The sequence below is a fragment of the Saccopteryx bilineata genome, chromosome 1, assembly GCF_036850765.1.
Source record: "Saccopteryx bilineata isolate mSacBil1 chromosome 1, mSacBil1_pri_phased_curated, whole genome shotgun sequence".
Classification (NCBI taxonomy): Eukaryota; Metazoa; Chordata; class Mammalia; order Chiroptera; family Emballonuridae; genus Saccopteryx; species Saccopteryx bilineata.
The window spans coordinates 84513054-84534316 of record NC_089490.1 but is presented as its reverse complement, the minus strand read 5'-3'; the positions used below and the strand labels follow the sequence as shown (position 1 = coordinate 84534316).

General features: G+C 43.8%; 1 protein-coding gene and 1 pseudogene across 10 annotated transcripts in view; both read right to left on the bottom strand.

The window, feature by feature from the left end:
• Positions 1-21263, bottom strand: part of PACSIN2 (protein kinase C and casein kinase substrate in neurons 2) — a 157603-nt gene that overhangs the window by 87191 nt on the left and 49149 nt on the right. For 6 of the 10 annotated variants that reach the window (XM_066256275.1, XM_066256265.1, XM_066256285.1 and 3 more), the window contains one exon: positions 4559-4668. The exons of 2 other annotated variants lie outside the window; for them this stretch is intronic. The gene's annotated coding sequence lies outside the window, so the exon portion shown is untranslated. Of the gene's footprint in view, positions 1-4558; positions 4669-8228; positions 8358-21263 lie in introns of those variants that run through there. 2 more of the 10 variants (XM_066256303.1, XM_066256245.1) reach the window with 1 other exon arrangement.
• Positions 128-1903, bottom strand: LOC136319252 (palmitoyltransferase ZDHHC4-like; annotated as a pseudogene).

Sequence of the window (21263 nt, the reverse complement as noted above, 5' to 3'; positions counted from 1 at the left end):
GCAAGAACTCAATCATCATGGATCCCAGGGCTGAGTACAGTGCCTGATGCAGACTGAGTGGATAAAAACAAACTCTTTATTTTTTTTTAAGGAAGTATCCATATGTATAAATCGATGTATACTATATTTAAAAGGCAGTAATACACTTCCCATTCTCAGCAGCAAGTAAAAAGATCCCTCCAAGGTTGTTCCAAAGCCTGTGGGAGTGAATGTTCCGGTGGACCTGGGGTTCTGCTGATGGAGGCCGGGCCACCTGAGAGCAATGCCGGCACCAGGCCCGGTCACCTCTGCACCACTCATTTGTAGTCTGGTTGGTGGTAGCCAGGTATAGGGCAAACACAAGAAGCCAACCAGGAAGAAGCTTAGCACCATGAAAAAGCCCAGAATGAAGACAATTCTTGGGAGGGTCAGGAAAAGGTACTGAATAAGAAAGATACTGTTGCCTGACCTGTGGTGGCACAGTGGGATAGAACATCGACCTGGAATGCTGAGGTCGCCAGTTCAAAACCCTGTACTTGTCTGGTCAAGGCACATATGGGAGTTGATGCTTCCTGCTCCTCCCCACTTTCTCTCTCTCTCTCCTCTCTAAAATGAATAAATAAATAAGGAAAATAATTTTTTTTTTTTTTAAAAAAAGGAAAGATACTGTCAAAACCTGAAAAGAGTCCAAGGTCATCAACACAAGTCACCAGGTACAAGTCTGACAACAACACCAACTGGACTAGAAACACAGTGCTCACAATGACCATGGTGGCAGCTGAGGTCATCAATGTCAAGAGGTAGATGAGGAAGTACCTGGCATTCCAGGCCCTGATGCAGCTGTTCACTCAAACACTGATGGTCAGAACAGTGCACACACTAATTACACATACTGCAGGGCTTGGATTGTGCTGGTTTCCTCAAATCACAAGTAGAACACCTCATGTTCTTTAGAAACATCAGTTCATTGAATTCGTAAACTTAAAGAAACAATAATTCGGCCCTGGCCAATTGGCTCAGTGGATAGAGCGTCAGCTCAGCATGTGGCCAGGTTCGATTTCTAATCAGGGCTCACAGAGAAGCACTGTCTGCTTCTCTCCCTCTTCTCCTCTTGCAGCCAGTGGCTTTATTGGTTCAAGCATCAGCCCAGGCACTGAGGATAGCTTGGTTGATTCAAGCATTGAGCATCAGCCCCAGATGGGGGTTGCTGGGTGAATCCTGGTAGGGGTGCATGTGAAAGTCTGTCTCACTATCTCCCCTTCTCTCACTTAAAAAACAAACAAACAAAAATAAATAAATAAAATACAATAATTTGTTTGCTTCTGTTATGGTACCAGGGTCAGTTCCAATGTTTTTCAACGACAAGTCAGTGGACCGATCTGCCAGAAATTTCATGCTGGTCTGTGAAAAAGTTAACCACCCTGATGGTATATGAAGATTACAAATCCAATGATCTTAGTCAAATTTGCTTATGCTTGGGGTGATTTCTGCTTTAATGGTCTCTGAAATAATTCTCCTTCTTCACCTGTCCCCAAGTATAAAAAGGTTGAAAACCACTGAGTTACACAACTTAGGATAAAAAAAAAAAAATCCCAGGTTTACAATCAGCAGCAGATAAGTAATACAAGGAGAACATCAGTTCTTGGCAGCAGCCAAATATTTCCCAGGTATATTCAGTATAAACCATTCCTTGCAAGATGAGGTAGAGGAAGATGAAGGCATGGTTTCATGTTTGAAAGGGGTAATGTAGCATTCTTAGTGTGGCTCTCTGAAAAAACTCTGGAATTATACAGGAAAATATCTGAGCGCCTTCCCTTATCAGGCCTTTCAGGTAATGGGTTTTCGAGCAGATTCAGATCATAACACTACCAATCAGCACCAATGCCAGGTAGAACAAGAAAAGAACCAAATCTATACAGGACATATTTCCCTTGTTTAGAAAATTTTCAGCAGGCAGCTCTGGCATTCCTCCCCCTAACAATCAAGGAGAATTCAAACATCTCCTCTTGTGCAGTGGCATGTACCTACAGGAGACATAGTTCCTCCAGGAGGCTGAATCTGGCTCCAGGAGCAACCAGCCACACCACACTGGCACCTCCAGGGCATGTCCCAGAGTTCTTTATTTTTTAAGAAAAATCTCTCAGAAGGAGAAATGTCAATGCTCTTTGTGCTTGAGGTAACTCGCTGTACACCTATGCCAAATAGTACTCAGTTTAGAAATTAAATGAAAACAATGAATGTATGCAGCATGCATAGATGAACAACTGATCCATCCAGTCAGCATCCAGGTGGAGCCTCTCCATGCAGTGACCTAACGGATGGCTGGAAATGAGCATGAAGCTCGCTCAGGTGCCTACATGTACATCAGTGAGAACAGTTGGGTGGCAGGACGATGACAGTTTATATAAACCTCACACAATGATTTTCATCATTATAACAACTTCTACCATCCAAAATTCAAACTCTTAAACCTTAGTAGTTTACTGGATGCGCCAAAGAATAAATGCTTTAGAGTTTATTTTAAATACACAAAGATTTCTCCTCCCACAGTAGCCCTGCTGCTTGTCTGCATGGCCTCATGGTCTTGCTGCATAACATTTTCCCTTTACAGAGAAGGCCAGATATCAGCAAACCTGAGCTTAACATCTCAGAAGTGACAACAAACTCAATAAATATTTTGTCATTGGTCCACTGTATTGTGTTATCTTTTCTTGACATGTCTTTTCTCTATAGAAAAGAATCATAAGGAGAGCACTTCATTGTCCCCAAATTGTCCTGTGCATCATTTATTTTACTAAACTAGCCATATCAATAGGTGTCAGAAACTTAAGAATCAAAGAGAGATTCCAAACTGGGAAGTTCAATGTTTAGCCTGTCAATTACACCATCAACATCATGTCAAGTAAGCATTTTCCAGCAAAATCATTCTCCCTGATCTCCCTCAAGGACTCAGCTGCAAAATAATTCCTGATGGAAAGCAAGACTCAATATGAAATTCAGTCTTCATGTTTAAAAAAGAAAATTTAAATCCTGTACTACTGTGATGGCCATTGACACACAATTCAAATTCAGAATATTTCCTGTTAGATTCTTTAAGTTATTCAGCCAGAAACAGAATATGCTTCATGAGTCCACATCAAGATTCAGGTCTTATGATTCATGTATGACAGAGTTTAATGAGAAAAAAATTTAGGGCAGATTCTCAGGGCTGAAGGAAACGTTAAATTACAGTTAGCCTATCACTTAGTATTAAGGCAGAACTATGAGATGCAAATGCATTCAGAACTTCCCGGTAACATGACTATAGTGCCTTCAAAAGTAATCTCTGCAGAAACAGACAACTGCAAGTCTTCACTCATTCATTCATCCATCATTCACTCATTCAAACTGATGGCCTGTGTTTTCCAGGCCATCCCCCATCCTCACACACACACACACACACACACACAACTCTTTACCCAGAGCTAAGGCCTAGGATCTACCGGGATACTGGGAGGCATTTCTTCAATGTAGATGTAAAGCCAGTAGCCACAGCCACCATCACAGCCACCTGGCCCATGCAGGTTCACATCTGATTCGGACAGACAGTAATGAAACAACGGAACCAAGAACTGGTGGGTCATTAGCTTTTAATCCTAGCTTGCACCCGGCAGGCAATAAATACACACAGTGGGAAAACACTTCCCTTTCCATTCAGGGCTCCCAAAGCCACTGACTTATCCGAGTTTCCTAGAATCAAAGCTTTCTAGCTCACCAGCCTTATTCACCTCTGTTCCCCATCTCCTTCTCTCTGCACAAACTGGCTTCTCCTTCAGCACTCTGCCATCTTGGCTGCTTCTCCTGGCCTCCCCGACGTGGCCGTTCTCTGCCCTCCTACAGCATGGGCTTCTCCCAGAACTTAATCACTCCCCCCACCCCCCAGCAACACGATCTCTCCTCCTTTTAAAACCTTTTGGTGCGAAAGCCCTCCCCCAACACATATTAACATAATCACTCCCATCCCAAGCAAGAAGGGCAACTAATATTATCACCTGGGCGAAGGGCTTCCACGTAGGCAGTGCCATCTTTAACAAAGTGAGCATAATATATTTTATCTGCCCAACAGTAGAGAAAGTTCTAAGGGAACCACTAGAAGCTAGTCTGTAGAAAAGGCCCAGGTGATACCACCAGCACAAACTCTCCAAGACTTCTGGGCCAGCAAAAGTTCCAGGGATACCCTTTAATTCCTCCTCAGTCTGCAGCAAAATCAATACCGTATCCCCCTCCCATCTTTAAATTTTACAGGCATACCAGAATTTACAATAATGTGGGCAGAAGGTAGGGGCATGGAAGAATATCAAATACTGCCTTACTGACTAGGACAATTATATATTAATTATATATGTATATATACACATATATTTATACAAATAATTATAGGTTAAGAAGGCCAATTATATATTAAGAAAAGGAAGCTAGTTAAAATATTTTATACTTAACATGTACAAAAAATAATAACAGTAAGGATATAAGGAGGGAACAAAGGTAACTAAATTAGGGGAGCGGTGAACACTCTCCACTCCCTGGAGCAGCTCCTCACCTTTCTCCAGCCTGGATGGGTCCTCTGTTCCAACAAATGAAAGCAGCAGCTTCTCCGAGGATAAGGACAACAGTGCCCACCAGAACACCAGGAGGAAAGGCAGCTCCGACCTAGTGCATGAAAACATTGCTCATGTTTCCTCCTTCATTCTCCAGGTTTATAAACTCAAATAGGTATAAAGTTATTGACCACAATTTCAAGTACCATTAAAATATTTTTGAAAACGCCTGTTTTCTTACAGTATATTTGTTTCAGAAACTCTTCAAGGCATATATGCCCTCAGAAAATACAAGTAAGTGCTATTCCATGAACCTCCCCGCAAGGCATTTTAAGGTGACTGGGTAGACAGTGGGAGCTACATCAAGGTCTAAGAACAGTTACCCACTGTTCTCAGCAAGCCTCTATTTGCATCTAATTCCCATACTTGAGTTTCGGAAAGATTCAAATTTGATTTTTAGTTGAAACTCTTTTTAATTGATTCTGGAAATCTGTGGGTAAATTCTGTTATTTTATAAATTTAAATCATTTCCTCTTTTATTTGCATCATAATGTATTGTTTATAGTCTATCTTTTCCAAACCCTGGTCAGTCTACACTTAAAGTCTGAAAGACTCAGAGTTGTCAGTATTCCCTAACAGGGGCAAAAGCTCCCAGAGTTCAGGGTTTACCTTTCACATCCTGAAGAATCTGCTTTCAAAGAAGAATCAAGTACCTTTTTTTTTTTTAACAGAGACAGAGAGAGAGATAGACAGGGACAGACAGACAGGAATGGAGAGATGAGAGGCATCAATCATTAGTTTTTTTGTTTGTTTTTTTGACAAATTTTTTTAATTTTTTTTTTTATTTATTCATTTTTTAGAGAGGAGAGGGAGAGAGAGAGAGAGAGAGAGAGAGAGAGGAGAGGAGACAGAGAGAGAGAGAGAGAGAGAGAAGGGGGGGAGGAGATGGAAGCATCAACTCCCATATGTGCCTTAACCAGGCAAGCCCAGGGTTTTGAACCGGCGACCTCAGCATTTCCAGGTCGACACTTTATCCACTGCGCCATCACAGGTCAGGCCAATCATTAGTTTTTTGTTGCATGTTGCGACACCTTAGTTGTTCATTGATTGCTTTCTCATATGTGCCTTGACCGTGGGCCTTCAGCAGACCGAGTAACCCCTTGCTCGAGCCAGCGACCTTGGGTCCAAGCTGGTGAGCTTTGGCTCAAACCAGATGAGCCGGGGCTCAAGCTGGTGACCTCGGGGTCTCGAACCTGGGTCCTTCCACATCCCAGTCTGACGCTCTATCCACTGCGCCACCGCCTGGTCAGGCCCCTTTTTTTCTTTTATACTTGTGATTTTATTAAGTTTGGATTTCTCACTTAGCAGTTAATCACATAAAGAAGTTCACTTATAACAATAACAGTTAAGATTTACTTTACGAGGGGAGAAGCAAGAAAAAATGTTATGATATAGAGAAATAATTTTTTTTTAAATCTTCAGAGAGAAAAAAAAAATCTTTAGAGAGGAAGAGAGTTCAATGCTCCCTGTACTTGAGGTAATTCATTGTACACCTATGCCACTTAAGAAAAGTATTAAATAAAAGCTGACTATTTGAAAATGAAACAAATAAAAATGGATTTATCAGGGGGGAAAAAGCTATTGTTAACTAAGTCCTATTAATATTGAAATAATACATGGAGAAAGCAGATAAAGGAAAGGCCAATGGCTCGGGACATGAGGCCTGGGTTCTAGACTCTGAACTACCAAGTGTGACCCTGCACAAGCAGTCAACAAGGCATTTTGATTCTTGGTCTTAATTCTTTTGTTAAAAAGGAACAAAAGAAGAAGAAGAAAAAGGGGACCAACTATGTAGACTCCAAGACTCTAAATATCATGTCCCCACCTTTTTAATTATTCCACCAAATAAATAATAGAATCATGTAGCTGGGATAACAGAACATTACCAGTATAAAAAAGGGGGGGGGGGTGGACTGGCCTTGGTTAGAGCATTACCCTGTAAAGACAAGGTTGTGGGTTCGGTCTGGTCAGGGCACACATGGGAAGCAACCAATGAATACACGACTGAGTGGAACAACAAATAAATGTTTCCCTTCCCCCGCCCCTCTCCCTCTCTCTGCCTCTCTAAAAGTCAATCAATCAATAAAAAATAAAGCCCTGTCTAGATAACTCGGTCGGTTGGAGTGTTGTCCCAAAGAGCTGAGGTTGCTGGTTTGATCCCTGGGCAGGGCACATACAGGAAGAGCTCAATGTTCCTGTCTCTCTGTCTCTCTGTCTCTCCCTGCCTCTCTCACAAAAATAAATAAAATAAAAATACAAAAAAGAAAGGGGAAGGGAGGCTAAGTTTTACACCTAGCATAAATCTTACACCTGCAAGGCATATTTTGGATAGAAATTATAATATAGCTCTTTATGATTTTCATAAATGCAGCATTTAAAATTCATCTAGAATTCAGTAAGATATCAAATTAAGAAAGAATTGAAGGAAATGTTCAGAATTACTATAGCAAGGGCAAAAATGATGGGCCTGCTTACAGTCTGAAAGAAATGTTATGTATTTGGGGGACTTCTAGAAAGCAGGCAATACACAACTCTAAAAGTATTTGAAATACACAATCACACTGGGTAATGACCTAACAAGACAATATGCTTGTCTATGCAGCACAGGCCATACCAGTGTGGCACTTTCTGGGGAACAGAAAGAGGAGTCACTGCCTTTCTAATGTTCACAGCAATAGATAATCCGATAGATTTACTCAGTGATGGGTCACTCAAGTATCAGGATTAGGAAAAACCCTTCTCATTACAATGACAGTAGCATATAAATAAAGGGGAGTGGATGGGGGCCATAATTTTTCAACTCCAGACTATGACTTCCAAGATAACCAAATATGTATGTGAGGCTGCTCAGTTATTGAAAAAATAAAACTTTTACATGTTTCTCTCTAATAAAAATAAAAACAAAGTGTCTAGTGACAGCAGTCAGACAGGGACTAGGGACAGGGTCCCACTGAGAAAGAAGAAAGTGCTGACAGAGGAGGAAGGGGGAGGGGACTAGAGCAGGTGAAGGCTAATTCTAGCTAAGAGTCTGGAGCAGATAGTCATAAAACACCAATTACAAACAACAGGAAGCTAATTTATTCGTTTTCTCTCACAAGTCCCATTTACACGTTTGTAGATTAGATTTGGCTGTTAAGAAAGGAAATGGCAAGCATAATGCATGAAAGTAAGAAAAACAACCCTCTGTTAACAGTTACCTCATTAACTCATTTAGCTACCCAGTAAGAAAGTACAACCAGCAATATGTAAGCTAGTCTCAAACATGCCGAAGTTTCTAATTTATCCACCTATTTTGAAATGAAGCACGCACATAGGTTTGAAACCACAGTAAAAATTATAAAGCACAATCCTTCACTTGTTTAGGCCAAAATCTATACAACGAGAAAATCAAACACTCTGACATTTTCTCAAAACATTTTGGAGAAAACATTCCACGCTATTCAGTTAATATTAAACTGCCTAAACAGCTTTCCTTAGAAGCTCTAAAACTAGATGGGCTAAAAAGGTAAGATTTCTGTTAAAGCAATCACTCAGGGAAAAAACAAAATAAAAAATTCTACTTTCAAAAAGGTCTACCTTAAAAGAAATGTCTGTCTTAAACAGCACACTCACGTTTTTCCTGTCAAATGCTGGCTTCCATTGCCTAACTTTGCAGCTCAGCTCCAGTACCTGCCTCCTCCTCGCAACCCTGCCGGTATGTCTGACCTCCGGCTCCGAATCCCAGCACATTTCATCATTTCCTGTTGGCTGCCAACTACATGCAGCTGAGATAAGGTCAGTCCCCTACATTACTGCATTCGTCCTATAGCACCGGGTTCTCAGAATGCAACCCACAGCCTTCTGGGAGCATCACAAAAGATCTTTCTTTTCAAAAAGTGACCAAATAGAAATCTTGGTATTGCAGAGAAACAAGGTCTGAGAACCAAAGTCATATTATCCCCCCCAAAAAATCAACTTGAAGTCTACACACTAACATACACCATATGTGATAGTCTTAGAATCTCCTCTTTCATTTGGAAATCTTCTACTTAGAAGAAAAAAAGACATGCTCAGTACCTAAGGAACCAGGAGGCACCGGAGTTAGTGTAACAGGGACTTGCATGAGATAATCCTACATTGTCCCTACATGTTAAACTCAACTCTGTCTGACTCCACACACCAAGGCAAGGAAGCTCATTAATGGGACCCTGCCTCTCCGCAACACAACTGCCTCCTAAGAACAGGGGCACTCAAATACGCAAGTATAATCACCTACACATAAAAGCCAAACAAAAAATTTCATCAAGAATTAAAAGTGAAGGAAAATAATAATAATATAGTTTTAAATGAGGAAGAAGAGATCAGATAGGCTCCCCATTTTCAAATGTATATGCCAACAAGAATACATACTGTATACTTTTCTTTAGCTAAAGTAAAGAGGAGGCACAACCAATCTATGCTGCTTAAAACCTGGACAAGGGCCCTGGCCGGTTGGCTCAGCGGTAGAGCGTAGACCTGGCGTGCGGGGGACCCAGGTTCGATTCCCGGCCAGGGCACACAAGAGAAGCGCCCATTTGCTTCTCCACCCCCCCCTTCCTCTCTGTCTCTCTCTTCCCCTCCCGCAGCCGAGGCTCCATTGGAGCAGAGATGGCCTGGGCGCTGGGGATGGCTCCTTGGCCTCTGCCCCAGGCGCTAGAGTGGCTCTGGTCGTGGCAGAGCGACGCCCCAGAGGGGCAGAGCATCACCCCCTGGTGGGCAGAGCGTCGCCCCCTGGTGGGCGTGCCAGGTGGTCCCGGTCGGGCGCATGCGGGAGTCTGTCTGACTGTCTCTACCCGTTTCCAGCTTCAGAAAAATACAAACAAAAAAAAAAACAAAAAAAACCTGGACAGGAAAGAATATAAGGGACAGGACAGGAAGAGGTCACAGGGGGCACTTCTGATCAGTGTCCTACTCTTGAGCTTGACATGTATGCTGTGTTTATAAAAATTTGTTGGTACTTATATGCACTTTTATATATGTATATTATATAACAATATCAAGAAATAGAAATTCTACAAAACAGAGCAGATATTGAAACTAATCTGCAAACACAGACAAGAAACAAATATTCTAAGAGCTCAATTTCCCTAAAGTATCCTTCTGGAGGATACAAGTTCACTCCCCACCCCATGGCAAGTTGGGGTGGCAGCCGTAACAGGGTCAGACTTCTCTCTCTGTGCAACATGGGCCTAAGGGGAAGTCTGTGGCCAAAGGAAAATATGTGATTGATAAAAGAATATATTTCAAGAGACAAGGGGAAATTATGCTAAGTGGATATACATTATTCACCAGTGTTCTTGCTACCCAAATTCATTCAAAAATGTTAAAAACAACCATCCAGTCTGACCTTGTAACACAAAACAGAATAGGTTAAAAATATTTCTAAGATCTGTGTTAAAATTCCTTAATGGAAAAGACACCAATAAAGCAAAGACAATAACAATGCAAGGCTTTATAACATGGCATATAAGACTTCACCCTCTTCCTTCCCCCAAAACAACACACAAGTCAACCCAATGCAGATTTCACTGTATTCCCAGCTAAGTCAATTACTCCCTTACAGAGAAGCACACAGAGGAGTATCAGGCTGCCATATTTGTCCAGCAGCATCTTCTGGTCTGCTGTGGCACAGACAGGACCAGGAGCTGAGAGTCTAACTGTCCTAATGGTCATTTTGTCCAATGATGGACACTAAGGCTGCAAAAGGCTAAGCTGCAAACCAAATATTCTGCTCACAAAAATTAGGGGCTATTTATAGCTTCATTTTGTTTTTGAAATATCTCCTAATTTTTGTGAACAGTAAAATATTTCTAGAGACTATTTCAGTTCACTTGATCACAATGCACAGTCTTTCTAAAATTAATGGTCTAGTGGTTAATCTACCAAAGTACTTTAAATTTAAGCAGCACAAAAAATATGATCACAAAAGCCCTATTCTAGGGGGTGTTTTCTTCCACTAAGAAAGAATAAACATCTGATTCCGGCAAAGCAAGCTGGCTGTCTACCTTTCCTTTCATCAGCTACACGACAGAAAACTCTTCTTTGCTCCAAGTCCCACTTAGGGCTTTTGGTTATAGGAAGGGACAATCATAGCAACCATGCAAGACAGATGTATTCATTTTGTTTACCTAACACTCTCATTCTCCTTACTCTTTTTAATCCAACACAGTTGCTCAATAAACATATACAGTACTGACTTTTTTTTTTTTAAATTTTTATTTATTTATTTTTTTTTTTTTTTAGAGAGGAGAGGGGGGGGAGAGAGAGAGAGAGAGAGAGAGAGAGAGAGGAGAGACAGAGAGAGAGAAGGGGGGAGGAGCTGGAAACATCAACTCCCATATGTGCCTTGACCAGGCAAGCCCAGGGTTTCAAACCAGCGACCTCAGCATTTCCAGGTCATGCTTTATCCACTGCGCCACCACAGGTCAGGCCAGTACTGACTTTTTTTATGGTTAATCATGAAAATAACCCAAGAGCCTAAGTACTGTTACTTCCTCCATTTTTTTTTTGGGGGGGGGTTCTTTTTGTATTTTTCTGAAGTTGGAAACGGGGAGGCAGTCCAACTCCCGCATGCGCCCAACCAGGATCCATCCGGCATGCCCACCAGGGGGCGATGCTCTGCTCATCTGGGGCATTGCTCTGTTGCAACCAGAGCTATTCCAGTGCCTGAGGCAGAGGCCATAGAGCCATCCTCAGCACCCGGGCCAACTTTGCTCCAATGGAGCCTTGGCTGCGGAAGGGGAAGAGAGAGACAGAGAAGAGGGAGAGGGGAAGGGGTGGAGAAGCAGATGGGCGCTTCTCTTGTGTGCCCTGGCCGGGAATCGAACCCGGGACTCCTGCACGCCAGGCCGACGCTCTACCACTGAGCCAACTGGCCAGGGCACTTCCTTCATTTTCTATATAGTTGAGGTACAGAGAGGTTATATTACTTGCCCAGTGTCCCAGAGCTAATGTTGGAGAGCCAGAATTTGAACCCAAGCAGTCAGCCTCCAGAGTTCAGCTGCTAGCCACTACAACATACTGTTTCTCCACTTTGGCTTCCCTGAAGGATTACAACTAAAACTTAATAAAATTTTTATTTGAACTAAATTAAGAATGCAGATTGCAGTGGAACTACAAAGTAATGAGACCAGCTCTCCAGTGGCCAGGGCACCCACTTTCCCTCCCCTAACTACAGCCACACCTCACCAGTGGCAGAGGACATGACTGGTTCAGGCAGCTCTCCCTGCGGGACTGGGACAGAAAGACTGCTCAAGGGAAACTCACCTGCTAGCTTCTAGTATGTGGTACCTAAACTGGTTTTTCCAGTTTCAATCTGGTTTCTGCCACCAGACTTAGAACCTCTGGGCATTCATTCAACAAACATTAGTGCCAAGCACAGTCCTGACGGCCTTGAGGCTCCTACCCTGGGTTGCTCCGTGAATGGGCTGGCATAAGCTGATCAATGCTAGAACTAAGGACTGAGGGAATGCTGAAAAGGGAAGAATGACCAAGCATGGAGAGCAGGGTCAGGGAGGGCTTCATGAAGGAGTGGACACAGTTGGCTGCCATGTGACCTACTCAAAGTATGTGGATTAAGGCAAATAAAATTTCAGAAACAGAGTCTATCAAGTTAAGTAAAGACTCTCAGTGCCATCCATTTTACCTCGGCCTTGGCACATATCAGTAGGGACACTCAGCTGAAGTCTATCTGGCATGACTCACAGATATCAGCCATCTGACCAGGCTGCCTCTTCCTAGCTATTACTTCTGTTATACAACTGCCATATGGTGAAAATGGCTGCCTTTACTGAGTAATTTATAAAAACTCTGTAAGATAAGTGCTACCATTCCCTGGCTGTGTAGCTCAGTTGGTTGGAGTGTCATCCCATTATGCCAAGGTTGCAGGGTCAATCCCCAGTCAGGGCACATACAGGAATCAACCTACAAGTACATAAATAAGTGGAACAAATCAAAGTTTATCTTTCTTTTGATATCCCTTCTCCCTCCCCCCTCGCTAAAAATAAATAAATAAAAATTTAAAAAGATAAGTTCTACCAGCTCCATTTTACAGGAAAGGAAACCATCACTGAGAGGTTAAGCAATCTGCCAACAGCAACCCAGCGTAATGACAGAATGGGATTTTAACTCTGGTTCTGACGCTTTCAAAGCCCATCCTCTTCCTACCACAACCTCGTGCCTTCCATGAAACCAGACCTGTGAGGAAAATCAGGATATCTGGCAACAGGTCATGTTAAATGGGGAAAGAATAAAATTTCTATGGTGTGATTTTTTTCCTATTGCTCTATTGGTCTGTCTTTGTTCTATTGAGATATAATTCATATACCGTACCATGCAGCCATTTAATGCGTACAACTCAATGGCTTTTAGTATATTCACAGATATATGCAACCATCATCCCAGTCAATTTTAGGACATTTTCAACACCTCCAAAAGAAACCCTGTATTCTTTTTTTGTTTTTTGTGTGGGGGGGGATTTTTTGGGGGGTGAGGGGTATTTTTCTGAAGTGAGAAGCAGGGAGGCAGAAAGATAGACTCCTGCATGCTCCCAACCGAGATCCACCTGGCATGCCCACTAGGGGGCGATGCCCTGCCCATTTGGGTCACTGCTCCATTGCAACTGGAGCCATTCTAGCACCTGAGGCAGAGGCCATGAAGCCATCCTCAGGCCCGGGCCAACTTTGCTGCAATAGAGCCTTGGCTGCGGGAGAGGAAGAGAGAGATAAAGAGAAAGAAGAGGGGGAAGAGTGGAGAAGCAGATGGGCACTTCACCTGTGTGCACTGACTGGGAATCGAACCCGGGACTTCCAACTGCCAGGCTGACACTCTACCACTGAGGTAACTGGCCCAGGCCGAAACCCTGTACTCTTTTTTTTTTTTTTTTTTTTTTTTTACAGAGACAGAGATAGACAGGGACGGACAGACAGACAGGAACGGAGAGAGATGAGAAGCATCAATCATCAGTTTCTCGTTGCGCGTTGAGACTTCTTAGTTGTTCATTGATTGCTTTCTCACCTGTGCCTTGACCGTGGGCCTTCAGCAGACCGAGTAACCCCCTGCTGGAGCCAGCGACCTTGGGTCCAAGCTGGTAAGCTCTTTGCTCAAGCCAGATGAGCCCGCGCTCAAGCTGGCGACCTCGGGGTCTCGAACCTGGGTCCTTCCGCATCCCAGTCCGACGCTCTATTCACTGCGCCACCACCTGGTCAGGCTGAAACCCTGTACTCTTTAACTACAGCTTCTTTCTCCTCCCATGCCTTCACCCTGACTTTTTTTTTTTTTAAGAGAGAGAGGAAGACAAGTAGAGAGATGAAGAGGGAGAATCGGAAGGAGAAAGAGGAACATCTACCTGTTGTTCCACCTATTTTATGTATTCATCGGTTGTTTCTTTGTGTGTGTGTGGTGTGTGTGTGTGTATGTGTGGCAGAGACAGAGAGAGTCAGAGAGAGTAGGGACAGATAGGGACAAGGACAGACAGGAAGGGAGAGAGATGAGAAACATCAATTCTTCGTTGTGGCTCCTTAGTTGTTCATTGATTGATTTCTCATATGTGCCTTGACTGGGGGGCTACAGCAGACTGAGTGACCCCTTGCTTGAGCCAGCGACCGTGGGTCCAAGCTGGTGAGCCTTGCTCAAACCAGATGAGCCCGCGCTCAAGCTGGCAACCTTGAGGTCTTGAACCTGGGTCCTCCTCGTCCCAGTTCAATACTCTATCCACTGTGCCTCCACCTAGTCAGGCCATTGGTTGTTTCTTGTATGAACCCTAACCAGCAATTGAACCCACAACCTTGGCAGATCAGGACAATGCTTTAGCCAGCTGAGCTATCCAGCCAGGGCCAACCACTGCCTCCTACAGGGTGATTCTTTTTATTTATTTTTGACAGAGAGTCAGAGAGAGGAACAGATAGAGAAAGACAGGAAAGGAGAGAGAGACAAGAAGTATCAATTTTTCGTTGCAGCACTTCAGTTGTTCATTGATTGTTTTTTCATATGTGCCTTGACCATGGGGCTATAGTAGATCAAGTGACCCCTTCCTTGCTCAAGCCAGTGACCTTGGGCTCAAGCTGGTGAGCTTTGCTCAAACCAGATGAACCTGCACTCAGGATTTCGAATTTGGGTGCTTCGTATCCCAGACACTCTATCCACTGCACCACCACCTGGTCAGGCTACAGGGTAGTTCTTTTTTTTTTTTTTTACAGAGACAGAAAGAGAGTCAGAGAGAGGGATAGACAGGGACAGACAGACAGGAACGGAGAGATGAGAAGCATCAATCATTAGTTTTTCTTTGCGCGTTGCAACACCTTAATTGTTCATTGATTGCTTTCTCATACGTGCCTTGACCGCAGGCCTTCAGCAGACTGAGTAACCCCTTGCTCGAGCCAGCGAGCTTGGGCTCAAGCTGGTGAGCTTTTGCTCAAACCAGATGAGCCCTCGCTCAAGCTGGCGACCTCGGGGTCTCGAACCTGGGTCTTTCGCATCCCAGTCTGATGCACTATCCACTGCACCACCGCCTGGTCAGGCTATAGAGTGATTCTTAAAGAGGTAATGGGCATATAGTAATCAACCAAGTTGTTAGTAAAACAGTGCAAATCACAGCTCTGGGCTTCAGTTCTCCCTGCTGGGCTAACACTAACAACCTAGCCGGGCCAGGACGAGGGAAAAGCTAGGCAAACTCAGGGGCTGGTGCTGGGGTGAGAACTAAAGGTGCCTGGCAGCCACCCCCTACACTAGATGGGCTCCATGGTCCCTGATTTTAACAAGCCCTAAACAGAAAGCCAGGTGGTTTACCATCAGCAGGGATGGTAGAAATCATGCAAAAATCCAAGAAGAACCCCTTCAGTCACAAGGCCTCACATCATTAGGGATGCCCATCTCCCCACTGCCAGAAAGTCAAAGACCAAGATGGCACGGGGATAACCAGAACAGAGTTGTTATGAGAAGCCACCTCAATTTGTTCATGCGCTCTCTCAGCCCCCCTCAATGCAGGGGGCAGGGAGAACTACAAATAGACCACGCATATGCTCCTGCAGACCCTCGATTTCTCAGTCACACTTCTCTATATGGGACATCGAAAATCAACCATGTGCAGCATTCCACTCATGGAAACTACCAGCACTTAAATCACAGAAACAACACAGTGAACAGTGTACACACTGCATGTCTCGGTTTATATGAATTCTAAACCAGGTAAAACTCATCTATACTGACAGGTCCATGTTTGCCTGGGGCAAGGGGGTGGGTGAGGAGGGGACTAGACTACACAGGGCACAAGGAACTTCTCCGAGTGATGAAAATGTTCTGTATCTTGATTGGGACAGTGTCTACCCAGGACTATCAATTTGTCAAACCTAAATGGGTACATTCAGTTGTATGTAAATCATATCCCAATAAAGAGAAAAGAGAGGGTAAGGGGAGGGAGGACACAGGGAGAGGAGGAGAAGACAGGAAAGAAGAGAGGAAGAAAGACAAACAGGAGAAAAGAAAGAAAACCCCTCTGCAGATCTTGAACAAGACTTTCTTCACTCCAGCATCTGCAACAGCAGGACAACTGACTTTCACCAAGCACACACTACAAGGTGCCTCTGATTCACAGACTCAAATACATTCTGTGTGATGGCAGCATTGAGCGCATTTTACTGGCTCTCAATTCTTGGAATAACTGATCCTCTAACATACAAAAATGATTCTGAAGAACCAGAATGGTCTACTTTCTAACCAGGTTAACTCAGTTCTCTCCACTATCAAGTAAAAAACTTAATAGCGCCAGTCAGTAACTTAGAAATGGCAGCTTTCTTCTTTTTTTTTTGACAGAGACAGAGAGAGTCAGAGAGAAGGATAGATAGGAACAGACAGACAGGAACGGAGAGAGATGAGAAGCATCAATCATCAGTTTTTTGTTGCGACACCTTAGTTGTTCATTGACTGCTCTCTCATATGTACCTTGACCATGGGGCTACAGCAGACCGAGTAATCCCTTGCTCAAGCCAGCGTCCTTGGGTCCAAGCTGCTGAGCTTTGCTCGAACCAGATGAACCCGTGCTCAAGCCGGCGACCTTGGGGTCTCGAACCTGGGTCCTCCGCATCCCAGTCCAATGCTCTATCCACTGAGCCACTGCCTGGTCAGGCGAAAATGGCAGCTTTCAATAACAGGTTTTAATGGCTGTTTGACAGTAAACGTGTAAAATCTAATACAATAACTACAGATAATAGGTTTTCTTTGTCTTAAGTAAATCTTAAATTCCAAAAACCTACCCTATTCATAAGCATTTAAGTAAAAACATTCTGATATAATAGGTCATTCTTTTTGTTGCTGTTGGAGGAGAAAGTAGGGGCTATGTTCAAATCCTACTCATTAACCTTTCTTATTTTTCATAAACCAAGACGAAAATAGAGCCATCGTGCTTTTACTCTTCCTACATATATACATTAAAGCGAAGCCAAATCTCTAACATTTTCTATCAAAGAAGGTGCCAGGACAAACTGAACTCAGTGCCAGTTCTATCTCTGGCAAAGTAAAAAAAATAAATAAAAGTTAAAACCCTTTATATAAGCTTCTTTGCTTCTCTGGCACTTGCCCAAAGCTGAAAACAAAACAAGCCAAATTAATCAAAGCAGAAAGACCAATTGGGAAAAATTTCAAAGCACCAACGTGATAGAAAAACATGTTAATTTTTTCTTCTTATGCATCTTATAAAGACTCATCATGAGCCCTGGCCGGTTGGCTCAGTGGTAGAGTGTCGGCCTGGCGTGCAGGAGTCCGGGTTCGATTCCCAGCCAGGGCACACAGGAGAGGCGCCCATCTGCTTCTCCACCCCTCCCCCTCTCCTTCCTCTCTGTCTCTCTCTTCCCCTCCCGCAGCCAAGGCTCCACTGGAGCAAAGTTGGCCCGGGTGCTGGGGATGGCTCCATGGCCTCTGCCTCAGGTGCTAGAAGGGCTCTGGTCACAACAGAGCGACACCCCGGATGGGCAGAGCATCGCCCCCTGGTGGGCGTGCCGGGTGGATCCTGGTCGGGCGCATGCGGGAGTCTGTCTGCCTCCCCATTTCCAGCTTCAGGAAAAAAAAAAAAAAAGAGTCATCATGAGAAGAAACACCTGAATTTCTGACACAATACTTTGGTGATGAAGATGTCATACAGCCCTCACAGTCGTGGGAACAGCCTGCGCCTCCTTTGGGCCACACACTGAAGATAAAAGATGATCCCAGAAGGAAGGTCTGAATTCAAAAAGGACTGTTAAACAAGGTTTGTGGTGAGGTTAGAGATAAGCTATGTTAATGTTTTTTGGAGATTTGTCAGTGTGATTTTCTCCCCCTCATTGACCTTATCCATGCTAGGCTCTGGAAGGTAAAACTAAATAATTCATCACACTGGTCCTCAAATACCTTAGATTCTAGTATGGCAGACCACTAGAGGCCCACACAGTATGACAAGTGCTACATAACAGACCTAGGCAGGGAGTGCTGAAAGCGGGGCTGGGAAGAGATGTGGGGGAACTCCCTTTGAAAGCTGGGCTTTCAGCTGAGTCAGGTCAAGAAGGGGTTGTGCCACTTGGTACCGCTGGCTGTTGCCTCACCTTTCTGGCTGTGGCTTCCTCCTTCCCCAAGGGCAAGAAGGGCACCAGAAGGAAGCTCCCAAATTTACCGACCAGATCTTTTACTAAGGGCAGGAGAAGCACCCAACTCAAAGCCAACTTTATATAAGGAAGGAAGAAAAGAAGGAAGGAAGGGAGGGAGAAAGGGAGGGAGGGGAAAGGCAAGCAAACCTACCAGCTTTCATTATTTCATTTCAAAGGCATTTCAATAATAAAAAAGGCACTTTAACACTACAAGTCATAAAACTTCAGAATAATGAAAAGCTTAAAACTAAATACCATTAGCTTTGTAAAAGAATAACTACTGGTGATACTTGGTTGCATGACAGTAAAAATATCATGACTGGTGTTTAGAAACACTGCAAATAGATAATAAAATTGGATACTATTTTATATCTTATACACATGTGCCAGGACCTTTACATACAATGACAACCTTACAAGGTGAAAGTATGCCACATTTTTCAAATTAAAAAACTATAGCTCAGGAAAAAAAAACAAAAAAACACAAAACTATAGCTCAGGGTGAAGCGGCCCAGCCAGGTCACACGGCGGTTCCCTCAGATAGCATGATTCCATGAGAGGGCTCTAGGTAATCTCTGAGGTTCTTATCAAAACTAAACATCCATTTATCCTGGTTGCTTTCGGGATAGCAAAGAAAAAATTCTGTTCTGTCACTCTTATTTCTTCTTTGTTGTCCCAAACAACCCACATAAATCCTTTGTGAAACCAGGAGAGGTATAAATATGAAAATAAGTGAAATGGTGACCCTGAGCATTCCAGAATGCCACCCTTATCTTCTCCTTCTTCTCCATTTTGGACCAGTGTGAGGGAAAAATGGGATGTGAAAGATAGACAAGAATCAAGAACCCCACCTGACCTGTGGTGGTGCAGTGGATAAAGCATCAACCTGGAATCCTGAGGTCACTGGTTCCAAACCCTGGGCTTGCCTGCCCAAGGCACATAGGGGAGTTGATGCTTCCTGTTCCTCTCCCTTCTCTAAAATGAACGAATGAATGAATGAATAAATAAAAATTTAAAGAATCAGGAACCCGTATGTGCCAAGAAATAAAAAACATCTGAGCCCTGGATGGATAGCTCGGTTGGTTAGTGTATATCATCCCAAAGCACAGAGGTTGCTGCTTTGATCCCCGGTCAGGGCACATATAGGAACAGATCAGTGTTCCTGTCTCTCTCTCCCTCTCCCCCTTTCTCTTTCTCACGTCAATAAAAATAAACATTAAAAAAAAGAAGAAGAAACATTTAAATCCTTATTCAAGATTCTTTTTTTTTTTTTTTTTTTTTTTTTTACAGAGACAGAGAAAGAGTCAAAGAGAGGATAGATAGGGACAGACAGACAGGAACGGAGAGAGAGATGAGAAGCATCAATCATCACTTTTTCGTTGTGACGCCTTAGTTGTTCATTGATTGCTTTCTCATACGTGCCTTGACCGTGGGCCTTCAGCAGACTGAGTAACAACCCCTTGCTCAAGCCAGCGACCTTGGGTCCAAGCTGGTGAGCTTTGCTCAAACCAGATGAGCCCGTGTTCAAGCTAGTGACCTCGGGGTCTCGAATCTGGGTCTTCCACATCCCAGTCCAACGCTCCATCCACTGTGCAACCAGGCCAGGATTTTTTTTATTTTTTTTTTTGTATTTTTCTGAAGCTGGAAACGGGGATAGACAGTCAGACAGACTCCCGCATGCGCCCGACCGGGATCCACCCGGCACGCCCACCAGGGGGCGATTCTCTGCCCCTCCGGGGCGTCGCTCTGTCGCGACCAGAGCCACTCTAGCACCTGGGGCAGAGGCCAAGGAGCCATCCCCAGCGCCCGGGCCATCTTTGCTCCAATGGAGCCTCGGCTGCGGGAGGGGAACAGAGAGACAGAGAGGAAGGAGAGGGGGAGGGGTGGAGAAGCAGATGGACGCCTCTCCTGTGTGCCCCGGCCGGAAATCGAACCCGGGACCTCCGCACGCCAGGCTGATGCTCTACCACTGAGCCAACCGGCCAGGATTTTTAATACCAAACTTTAATGTGGCATGTAATAACAATATACCGTATTTCCCCATGTATAAGACGCTACCAAGTATAAGATGCACACCTTAATCTGGGGGCTCAAAATTTGAAAACAAACAAAAGTACGGATTACATAAAGTTATTGAACTCATTTTATTCATCATAAAATTCATAAAACTCCTCATCAAGTACAAAAAAGCAGGAAATACAAGTAAAAAAATCTACAACTGCCTGACTAGGCAGTGGCACAGTGGATAGAGCATCGGACTGGGATGAGGAGGACCCAGGTTCGAAATCCTGAGGTCGCCAGCTTGAACGCAGGCTCATCTGCTTTCAGTAAGGCTCACCAGCTTGGCTTGAGCCCGAGGTCACTGGCTTGAGTAAGGGGTCACTCGGTCTGCTGTAGCCCCCTGGTCAAGGCACATATGAGAAAGCAATCAGTGAATAACTAAGGTGTCGCAAGAAAGAATTGATGCTTCTCATCTCTCTCCCTTCCTGTCTGTCCCTATCTGTCCCTCTCTCTGTCTCTGTCACAAAAAAAAAAAAGAAAAAGTACAAATTGAAAATAAAAAAATCGCCTGACCTGTGGTGGCGCAGTGGATAAAGCGTCAACCTAGAAACACTGAGGTTGCCGGTTCAAAACCCTGGGCTTGCCTGGTCAAGGCACATATGGGAGTTGATGCTTCCTGCTCCTCCCCCTTCTCTCTCTCTCTCTCTCTCTCTCTCTCTCAATCTCTCTCTCAATCTCTCTCTCTCTCTCTCTATCTCCCCCCTCCTCTCTAAAATGAATAAATAAATAAAAATTTTTAAAAAAAATAAATAAATAAAAAATAAAAAAATCTACAACCCCTGTATAAGACACACCCAGTTTTTACAACCCCAGAAAACTCAGAAAGCAGGCAATCAATAAACATTGGAAAATTGATGAATTGATGCCACAATTCAAATGGAAGTGACTGTTAGAACTCACAGAGATCACAAGAAACAAAGTATGGATAGGATGGTGGCTAGTTCAGAAGGCCTTTTGA